At 39.0% G+C, this 11,039-nt stretch overlaps 1 non-coding gene across 1 annotated transcript; it reads right to left on the bottom strand.

Annotated features, from left to right (window-relative positions):
- Positions 1-674: 674 nt before the first annotated feature.
- Positions 675-768, bottom strand: TRNAI-UAU (transfer RNA isoleucine (anticodon UAU)). Its single transcript has 2 exons — positions 731-768; positions 675-710 (listed from the first exon to the last, which is right to left on the bottom strand). It is a non-coding gene; the product is annotated as a tRNA-Ile (tRNA).
- Between the last annotated feature and the right edge of the window lie 10,271 nt (positions 769-11,039).

Here is an 11,039-nt window from a genome sequence, read left to right as displayed (position 1 = left end):
TGAGGGTATATAACCACTCTGTACACCCCACTTCTTTGGTGCCCTTCCTTCCTTGGGGAAGGAAGGCCTCTGGCTAAGCTAGTCCTCAGATCTGGCTCAGAATACACTCACCCCAATTTTCATTTATAGATTGGTTATCGATTATTTCGTCAACATTGGTTCATCAGGGTAAAATTAAGTGAGGGAAAAACACAAGAAGCGACGCTGGTTTCAGAAATCAGTATTTTATTTTTCCCCCAAGCTGGAGCTTTAATTAGACAGGAGCCCGGTATGTACGAGTTCCCACTTTTGAGTTCCCTCTAATGGTGGTCAACACTTACCATCTCAGGGAAGTTACTTAGCACTTTCTAAGTATGTGTCAGGGGCTTCCCAAAGAACGATGATCATAAAAGCACAGTGTGAAGGGGAGTTTCAGGAGATGTTCTTTATTTGAGATCAGCTTGCAGGACAAGGTGGGAATAAAGAGTTACAGAAGCTAACCCACTGCAGCACAACAGATTCAGCCGGTAATTGCTTGGCGTTGCTAGGTTCCAAAAACGGTAAGGAGACTGGTAAGAATAAGTGCTATAGGAGAAATTCAAGCACATCAAACACGGTGGAGTAAGGTCGTGAGTCAGAGAGGGAAGTCAGGTGGAAAAGGTCTTCAAGGGAGGCGACTTCAAATTGGAAAACAATGCTCCAGGTGAGGATCGAACTCACAACCTCGGCATTACTCGCACACATACTGCCATATAAGTACCGCGCGCTAACCGATTGCGCCACTGGAGCACTCGCTCACAGCTTCCGGTCACTTATGACACGGCCTACAAAGGAATGTGCAACGTCTTTGCTCTGGTCGCGGCCACCTACGTGCCTTCCTCTCTCTCGCAGTCCCGGAGCTGCTTCTGGCGTACAAAGGCAGACTGGGTTCAGCTGTAGACCGTCCCAGGCCACCAGTCCTGAAAGCGCGGAGGGAGTTCTGCTAGCAGAAACGAAGGTGGATGTTTCCAAGGCGACTGGGAAAAAAGCAGAGGTTTGGGAGACTCCGACTGCCTGAGGCATTTCCAGGAGGTCCTTCATTGGGCCGAGTGGGCGGGCCAGCCTCCTGCTGCGTGGGTTCCGGAACCTTTCGTTTTGCCTCTCTCCAAGATGCTTCTCCCTCGAGCGTCGGAGGAAGCTGGCTGTCTGCGCGCGGGAAGGGTGGAAGGACCACGAAGCCCTTTCGAGTGGGATTTACCAAAGCCGTTCCCTTTTCCTCTTTCCCGTTCTCGCTTGACAAATAAGTTAGACACCAAAGGATGCAAAAGGTTATTGAGAGGAAGTAGTGCTGGGCTATATTTTCCGCGAAGTGCTCTGAGAAACAGTCGATGGAATGGGATCAGCAGCTTGGTGTTTTTCCTCGGGCATCCCTCCCTGGGACCTAAGAGTCGACACTATCCAGGAGAACGCGACAACTAAAACAGGCCAGAGACTGGGTCTCTGAAATTCTGAATGTCTCTATGCTAGATTAAACTTGGTTTTAAAAAATACCTAATTGGGTTAAAGACGTCATGCTTCGGAGAGTTTTGAGACGGCAGGGTAGGGGAAGGAGCTATCTCTAGAAGTGGCTTTGTGTGTGTTTGTGTGTGTGTTTACCCGGAGTGTCAGGGTCTTTCTTATGGGTGGGCGGTGTGGGCTAGAGATTATGTACAATTAGCTAGCTTTTCTATCCCAAAGAGTTTTTCTTTCTTTCTTCCTTCTTTTTTTTTGGATTACTATTTGCCATATATATGTGCATATATCATATATTTTTTAAAAACCCTTATAAGATAGAAAAACGTTGAGTCATATATGAAAAGTACTCTGTATATAAAGTTCAAAGTACATAAAGTTCAAAGGCTCTGAAGTCTTCTTGAAGCCTGTGGTATTTGCCCTTGGAGGAAGACTGTCTTCCAGCTCAGGGAGAAGAAGATTACCACCTAACTAAAGAGCACTAAGTAGATATCTCACTATCTTCAACAAGACTGATAAAGGGGATTGTGGCACACGAGGAAAAGTGTACTGAAGTTACTAACTCAAAGAATTGTCTTCTGTGAGGACACAGACCTTGAGAAAATCCTAAGATTCTTCCGATGTGTGAAATGTGTAGGGGACACAGCCTTGGTCCATCTTTCCTCAAACGTAACCCAGGTTCCTGATAGAATTAAGCCCTAATGCCCTAAGGTGTCCACTGTATGTAATGAATTAACTTCTCTCTTAGAATGGAACTAGTCATGTGCCATCCATTGAGAAAATAGTGACTCACGTCGTAATCTATTTTCTGTAGCTCAGCTGTGGATCCTTGGTTGAGAAAGGTTTGGAATCTATCTTGCGGTTTCCAGCCGATGTGTACCGAACTACACCCAAGAATCACGCTTTCTGGGGCGATCAAGATAAGAGAGGCTAAAATAGTTCTCAAAGGGTAGTCGCCAGACATCAGCAGGATCTGGGCTGGGACGGGCAATGTGATTTAACAAGCCCTCCAAGTGATTCCGATGCACGCTAAAGTTAGAAAACCACTGGGCTAGACTGCTCTGACTACAAGTGAAGGGCATTCGGTCCAGACCGGACCGCCAGGGAATGCCAAACCGTCGGGGAAGTTGCCTGATGGCAAAAGGAAACCACTGAGATTACAAACCCTCCCGATTTCCTAGAGCGTCCGCCCTGCAGCTGGTGGTGGAAGTTTTCGTCTGCTGGCTCTAATGGTTCACAGGACCGAAAGCTGGCGACGCACTTGTGCTTTTCCCGGCCGGATTCACTTTTTCTCCTGTGGGAGTTGGAAAGTTTTGTGTTCTAGGGGGTTCTGGTTGTGATTTCTGATCCTGCATCCGCGACGAAGTACAGCGTAGAGGCGAGGGGACTCGTAGTAAAATATGCAGGATCTCCTCAAGCCTGTCCCCAGCGGCGGGAAGCACCGTACTCCCCTCGTACCCGGGCCAAAGTCGGGGGTCCTGGAGGCTCGGACGAGGGATTAACCACGACTTCTCGCTACTAGGGGCAGCAAATCCTGTTCTGGGCAGGGACTTCCTTCTGCCGGTTGGCCACTGTCCACACTCACAGGAGTCCAATGCCAAACCTGCCCCACTTCCTTTTCCTTTCCTTTTCTTTTTTTTAAGTTTAAATCTCATTCTTGTAGTCTTCCAGTCAACAGTAAAAATCGTGTTTGTGTCATGAGTATCCAACAAGTAAGCCCCTTAGAGATCTTTTAGTTCAGTTTTTCTCATCGCTGCCTGCACATTGGAATAACCTGGAGAGTGTTTAAAAACAGTAATAATTTTTTTTAAAGGCAATGCCTGGAATCCACCTCCAATGATTCTGACTTAATTGGTCAGAGGCGGGTGATTTTCTTTTCAAGCTATAATTACATTTTATCACGATGTGACCGTTTTAGCTAGGAAATTAATAAACAATAATACATATTACTTCAGCAGAGTGACTCTGCCAAAGGATATGGAGAAAGCACTCTCACCCTTTTCCTAAACTTGCCCCAATTTCAATGAGCAAGCTCAGATTTGAACTTGGGTCAATTCAGGCTGTTAATGACATTCACTTTCAATCAGCAATCCACAAGTAATGTAGATTTATCCATTTCTCGTTTAGGCAATGTATAGTTTAAGAAGTACACATAATGCAAAACCTTTGCAATAGTCACTGTGATCTGGTATTCTGAAATTTCCATTTCATTGTGTAAGAAAGGATCAAAGTATGTTCTGGACTGGAAGGGCAAAACAACCTCAAGTCTATGATACATAAAATCATGCAATCATCCCTGGAATATTCCTACACGTTTGGAATAGTAGAAGAATCACTTGAGTAGTCTTCAATTTTGTTTGTTTGTTCAATAAAATGTACTTTGAGGACAGAATAGAGGAATTTATGGTCCCAGCATGCTACTTCATTTATCCGGCTTAAAGGCAGACATTATTTGAAAGACTACTTAAAATTTCTTGTCAGTAGGGAAAAAAACATACCTATTTGAGAAATAACTGTACCTTACTTTAAATTTCCTTAATCATTTCATCTTATGAACTTGAGTTTTTGAACTATTGAGTAGATCTTGAAACTAGGAACATTCTATTTAAAAAAAACAACTATCAATTGTTCTTAGGAGCATCATTTTATATTTACTGATGGTATTATTCTTACTGCATATAATATGCACACAAACGTAATCAGCTGAGTGCCCTCTCCAATATGAAATATACCAATTCTATCAACATTTTAGTGAACCATCTGGGTGTATAGACTCCTGAATCTGAGTAAAATCAGTTTGATGTATTGGATGTGTGGCGTCATTTGAACATAATTCTGGTGATTGATATGCTTAGGAAATACGTTAGACAATAGGTAAATCCTATTTATATTCACTCAAGTGACATATCTTAATTGTAGAAAGGTATCAAAAAGTATTATTTTTACTACTTCCTGAAGCAGGTTAAACGACAGTTTTCAAACTAATTCTGATTTAGCCACCATTATGGTTGTTAACTGCTACTAAGGAAAAATACTATTTTTTGGTTATGAAGTTACTTAAACTAAGAGTGATGAATATTTACAAATGCAAGATTTATGTATTCTAAAAAGTGAAAGATTAAGATGCCTGAGTTTCTAAAATTTCTAAAATAGATGAAATTATTAACACTTGGAAAAAATATAATGCTCAAGATTTTTTCAAGAGGCTTATTATTTTCTTGGGATGAAAGTTGTTTTGCTTGTCATATCACAAATTCCAAAACAAAATCTCCATATAGTCAGAACACTGGAAGATATCTCAAAGGTAAAATATGGAATAATTTTAGGTTTAAGTGCATATAAATATGAATAATTTTATTTTTTGACCTGGTTTTATGCCACTTTGCTAAACACATTGCTGAGTTCTAGTGTAGACTTTTTGGGATTTTCAATGTAGCCTCCCATAGTATTTTTGAATACAGTATGATTTCTTCCTTTCCAACCTATGACTTTTATAACTTTTATTGCCTATTGAACAAATGTAGACTACAAGTAAGTTGTAGAACAGGAGTAGTGAGAGAGGATATTATAGCCTACTAACAATCTTAGGGGGAAAACATTCAGTTTTTCACTATTAAGTATGATAACTATATGATTTTGTAAATATTCTTTATCAGATTAAGGGAATTCCCTTCTATTCTAGTTTAGTGAGAGTTTTTATCATGAAAGGATGTTGAATTTTGTAAAATTATTTTTTCCACACCTACTGAAATTGTTATGGGTTTTTTTTTTCCTTAATTTGTTAATACAATGGATTGTATTGATTGATTTTCTATCATTAAACCAGCTTCCCAACTTCTTCACGTGAACCTTATTTAGTCACGGTGTATGATTATTTTTTATATGTTGCTGGATTTTATTTCTTCATATTTTGTTGAGGATCTTTATGTCTATGTTCCTGGTTGATGTTGGTCTTTATTTTCTTTTTTTGTACTCTCTTTATCTGGCACTGCCAACTGGCTAATTTGGGCATCATAAAATGGGTTGGGTAGTGTTATATCTATTTTCTGTGGGAGATTATATGAATGATAATTGCTTCTTTTTAAAATACTTGTTGGAATTTACCAATAAAACCATCTGGTCCTGTAATTTTCTTTGTAGGGAGTTCTTAACCTACAAAGGTAATTGACTTAATAGATAAAGGACTATTCAGATTATCAAATCCTTCTTGAGTTGTGCTGGTTTGTGTCTTTGAAGAAATTGGTCCATTTAATTTAGATTGTCATATTAATGGGCAGTGTCGTTTTTAGTATTATCTTATTATCCTTTCAATGTCTTGGGGACTGTTCCCTTTTAGTTTCTGATAGGGTGATTTTTTTGTAGTTTTTTTGTTTGTTTTTACTCCTCCAAGTGATTTTACTCTATTTTATTTTTTTTATTTTTTTTAAAGATTAGCACCTGAGCTAACTTCTGTTTCCAATCTTATTTTTTCTTCTTCTTCTTCTCCCCAAAGCCCCCCAGTACATAGTTGTATATTCTAGTTGTAGGCAAAGCCCCCCAGTACATAGTTGTATATTCTAGTTGCAGGTTCTTCTGGTTGTGCCCAAGTGATTTTAATATACATCCAGGATTGGGAACCATTGATCCAGTACCTCTCCTCTATTCTCATTTTACGGATGAGGAAACTGAGGCCACCACTGATATCTGGAGCTGGGATCAGAAATCCAAGTCTCCTGAGTTGTAAAGCTTAGTTATTTTTTCACATATAGGTAATTTTTTTTTTCCTTTCTGGCCCTCAACATATAAAAAGATGTTAACTCAGCCAGGTGTGCTTTTTCATGACTCACATCCATCCCTCTAATTTATTTCCACTTGTCATTGCCTATCTTATGGATTATTTCATAATTTAAATGTCTCCCTGCCTCAACTTGATTCACCTTGTAATCTGCCTAATACATAGTCATCAGAATAATCTTTAAGAACCGTTGTTCTTGTTCCCAAATTTCCTTAGTTTCATAGGTTGTACCTTCCCTATCATTCTTGAATCACCTCTATGATCTGTCTCCAACCTGTCTCACTAAAAAATATCTTCTTTCTGTTTTAACCTCTTTTAATGTGTTCCATGTCCATTTGGTGCTATTTGCTCTTTCCTGAAAAGCTCACATGCTCTCCTGCCACCCTACTTTTTCTTCCATAATGTTTATGTCGAATATGTTTCTCCTCCATCAATTCCCATTTGAATGTTTTTCAGGCCTAGAGACCCAGAACAAATCCCCAACTCATGTGCGAAGTTTTCTCACTCCCTCCTCTACTTCCTAAACTAGAAATAGTTTCTCTCTCTCTCAACCTCCCATAGTACATTGAACCTGTATTTTATCACATTCTTTATTCCATTTATTTTATCATTTATCCTTAATTTATCTATTCGTTCCTTTAACTGGAACTTTTGAGAGCCTACTCTGTGCAAGGTACTGTGTTAGGTGTTGTAATTGTTTACTTCAGTCATCTCCTTTACAAGACTGTAAGCACCATGAGGACAGAGCTTAATCTGTATCTTCATATTTCCTGGAATGCGTTTGATATATTAGGTGCTAGGTAAGTGATTTTTTAAAATACCAGAGTTTATACCAATCACCTGCTTCTCTGATGTATCTGTTCACTTTCCTTATATTCTCAGAGGCTTTTCAAATCCTTGAGCGTTACACGAGAGCTGTATTTTCCCATTTCTGCCCTCTTTAAGACCATCTTCCAATCTGTGGGATGGCTTCTTGCTCTTTGAGAGCTGATGGAAGATTCAGAAAAAATGAATGGTAAACTATCTTTTGCTTTATTTCATTACCTAAATGCTCTTTGTTTTAGAAATGATGTATACTTTGCCATTGGTTTTCAAACTTTGATCCATGGCTCAGCATCCAGCTGTCCACATGTGATTTAATAAGGCTTGGGCCCAGGTCTATTTTTGTATACTGTTATGAACTGGATGTTGGCATCCCCCAAAATTCGTATGTTGAAGCCCAAACCCCTAATATAGCAGTATATGAAGATGAGCCCTCTAAAGAAGTAACTAAGATTAAATGAAGCTATAAGGGTAAGGCCATGATCCAATAGGATTAGTGTCTTTATAAAAAGAGACACCAGAGCACTCTCTCCCCACTTAGAGGAAGGCCATGTGAGAATAAAGGAGCCCCAGGAAAAGAGCTCTCATCAGAAACCAAATTGGCAGGAACCTTGATCTTGGACTTACAGCCTTCAGAACTGTCAGAAAATAAATTTCTATTATTTAAGCCACCCAGTCCACGGTGTTTTGTTATATCAGCCCAAACTGACTAATATAAATGCGTTTTAGGTAATTTTGATAATCGATCACATCTGAAAGTCATATTATTCTAATAGTAAATTCTACAGGAGAGAGGAGGTCCTCAAGTTCTCTTACCCACCTCTCCACTTCTGTTATCATTCCTCCCCAAGAGTAGAGAAGACTATTCCTACTGATACTACTCAATGATATGAGTGGGCCACGTTTACTAGTTGACTGAGATGACTAGGTAGGCAACACTACCATACACACGCTAAGTGACCTTCTTAGTTCTCTGGTCTTTCCTCCCGTGAGGTCTGCTGGAGGAAGGCATAACCCTGAGATTTGGGGTTGTGCTGCAGCTACATGCCCCAGCCCAGTTTACACAAGAAATAGCACTTGATGGGTTTAGTTAGGCCTCAAACTTAGATTAAAAAAAGTAATGCTTTGCTTTCCTTAGATAGAAAAGTAGTGTTTCCTGTGTGTACTTCCTTTCTGGACAAGTGTCTTTCATTTCTGGGGCCCCTGGCCACAACACTATGTAACACTATTAAAATCTCAGCCTTATACTTATGGTTACCCTTATATCAATGGTTAAGTGTAAGCATAAGAGTCCATTGGTAGAATGGCTTGTGTACTAACTGGTATTGAAAACTGGCTTTATATCAGAACTGCTCCTATATACATCCCATTTTTCTTCGTCTTTCCTTTCTCAGGGGCATGATTCCCAAGTGATGCTCTAACTAACCAAACAAATTTTCTGTCTATCACTTGTTTCTTTGGAATTTGTTGCTATAAGGAACCATTCCTCTGCTGGACCTTTAAATGATGGAGCAAATCACAGCTCTGTTCTTGACCCTCTTCTCTAAGTCTTTTCCCTAGGGGATATCATCCATTTACATGTCTCAAAACTGTATTCCCCTATGAACTCCTGGCTAATATCTCCAGCTCTCTACTTAATATCTTCACTTACATGTCTAGTAGACATCTCAAAGTTAACATTGACAAAACAGAGCTATTAAAAGTAAGATGCATATCTCATCCTACTTCACCCCTAAGTACTTCAGTAATCTTACCCACTAAATTTAGTATATACAACAATATCATCTAATACACAGTTTATATTTGTATTTCAAGATTGTCTCTAAAATGCCCTTTAATTTTTTTTCTTTTTGGTCAAGAACCAATCAGGGATGACACATTGCATTTTTTTAATCACACATTTTAATTATTTGATCTAGAACGTCCTCCTATTATTCTCTTGTCCTTTTTAGTCCTGATATTTTTGAAGAGTCCAAGCCAGGTATCTCAAAGAATGCTCCATAGGATGCATTCATCTGGTTGTTTCCTCAATAGACTAAGATTAAATGTTTTTGATAAGAACACACTACAGCTGATGGTGTATGTTTCTCACTGCATCACATCACAAGCTAGATACTGCTAATTTGTGGTCATGCTAAGGCTGATCCTTGCAAAGGTCATACCGGCCAGATCTTTCAATTGCAAACGTAATGCCCTTTGTAACTAATAAGTAAATCTAAAGTGACACTTTGGGATCTTCTAATAGTATTTTTGTTTGATAAAAAAAGAATAAAGTATGAAATCCACTTGTACTATATACATACACACAGACACAAATACACATACATACATCCACTACGTCACAATGTAAAACACATTTCTTTTTGTAGGTTGCATCAAAGTATTCTATCTGGTATTGGGTTGCGTATTTTCACTCCTTGAGGTTAGAGTGAGATGTCTCCAGTCTGGTTCTGAAAGGACAGTTTCTGGGCCTGTTACCACTAGATTTTCTTGGAGTTTTATCTTATTGAGACACTCTGCTCAGACCTATGTTAACTAAGAGAACTTAACAAAATTCAGTTCTCTCTCTTTGTGATCCTAAGCTACTTCTTATGTCAGTTGTCTCACTAAACTATCTGTCCCTGATGGCCTCTAGGTTGTCATTTGTGCGATTCAAAGGGAAATGCCCAGAGGAGAACACCAGTGAGTATGACAAAGGAAGCAGTAAGCATCCAGCTTTGGTCAGTAGAAACTCAACCATCACTGGACTTTTTGGGATCTTGCCCTCTATAAAATATCAGTGAGAGAAGTGTCTTTTGGAAAAGGACCTGTGAAAATGGTAAATTATACCATCCAGGAAGGATATGTACCTTCAGTAGTTATATCACATTTTTCTGAAACTTATTTCTATTTTTTTTTATTTTTGCTCTGGTTCCCATCTCCTTAGTCCCTTCTATGATGAAATTTCTTCTTAATAAAAAATATTTTATTTTTTCTTATTAAAAAGTAATATGCGTTGGGGCTGGCCCCGTGGCCGAGCGGTTAAGTTCGCGTGCTGCGCTGCAGGCGGCCCAGTGTTCCATTGGTTCGAATCCTGGGCGCGGATATGGCACTGCTCACCAGGCCACGCTGAGGCAGCGTCCCACATGCCACAACCAGAAGGACCCACAACGAAGAATATACAACTATGTACTGGGGGCTTTGGGGAGAAAAAGGGAAAAAAAGTAAAATCTTAAAAAAAAAAGTAATATGTGTTAATTCACGTTTTAGATAAGTAAAAAGAATAAAATAAAAATCAAGTGACTGACTGACTCTCTGGTAACCCAGTGCCCTTTAAGACCTGCCTAAAAATCACCTAAAAGGCATTAAACAGCATCAGGGAAGTGAAATTTGGATGCCGAGATATACTAATTCTCTGCCATTTAAATGTTTTATGGAGATAGTAGGTGAAAATATTTGAGATCAGGATTGTCCCAGAAAAAGATTATAGTATAATCTTAGAAAATATTCCTAATCTCCCCATTGCAGGCTCTCTCGGAGTGTGTGAGCATCCAGAGTTCCTGTTGGCCTCCAGGGAAGGTTATTTCTGACTGATTTCTGCTTGGATTAAACAGAGTAATTTCATTGTATTACTTGTGTAGTGGTATACTATTATTTAAAAATGGAATTGGATTTATTTGTAAATATATCTTGCAAAAACAGGGGCAACAACTAAAAAAGAAGTAAAAAAAAGTATAATTGATATATGCTGAAGAGGATAAAGTTAGAATCATATGAAATAATTAAAACCAGGAAGGCAGAAAAAGAGTGGAAGACCGAAAAAAAAAAAAAGAAACAAACAAAGAAACAAAGAACAATGGCAATAAATAGAAAACAGTAGCAAATACGGCAGATATTAATCCAACATGTAGACCAAAAGTAAATGGATGGAAGAAAATACACCATACTAACACTAATCAAAAGAAGCAGGAGTAGCTATATTAATTTCAGATAC

Source organism: Equus caballus, chromosome 20, assembly GCF_041296265.1.
Source record: "Equus caballus isolate H_3958 breed thoroughbred chromosome 20, TB-T2T, whole genome shotgun sequence".
NCBI classification, from domain to species: domain Eukaryota; kingdom Metazoa; phylum Chordata; class Mammalia; order Perissodactyla; family Equidae; genus Equus; species Equus caballus.
This window is presented reverse-complemented; position numbering and strand designations above follow the sequence as displayed.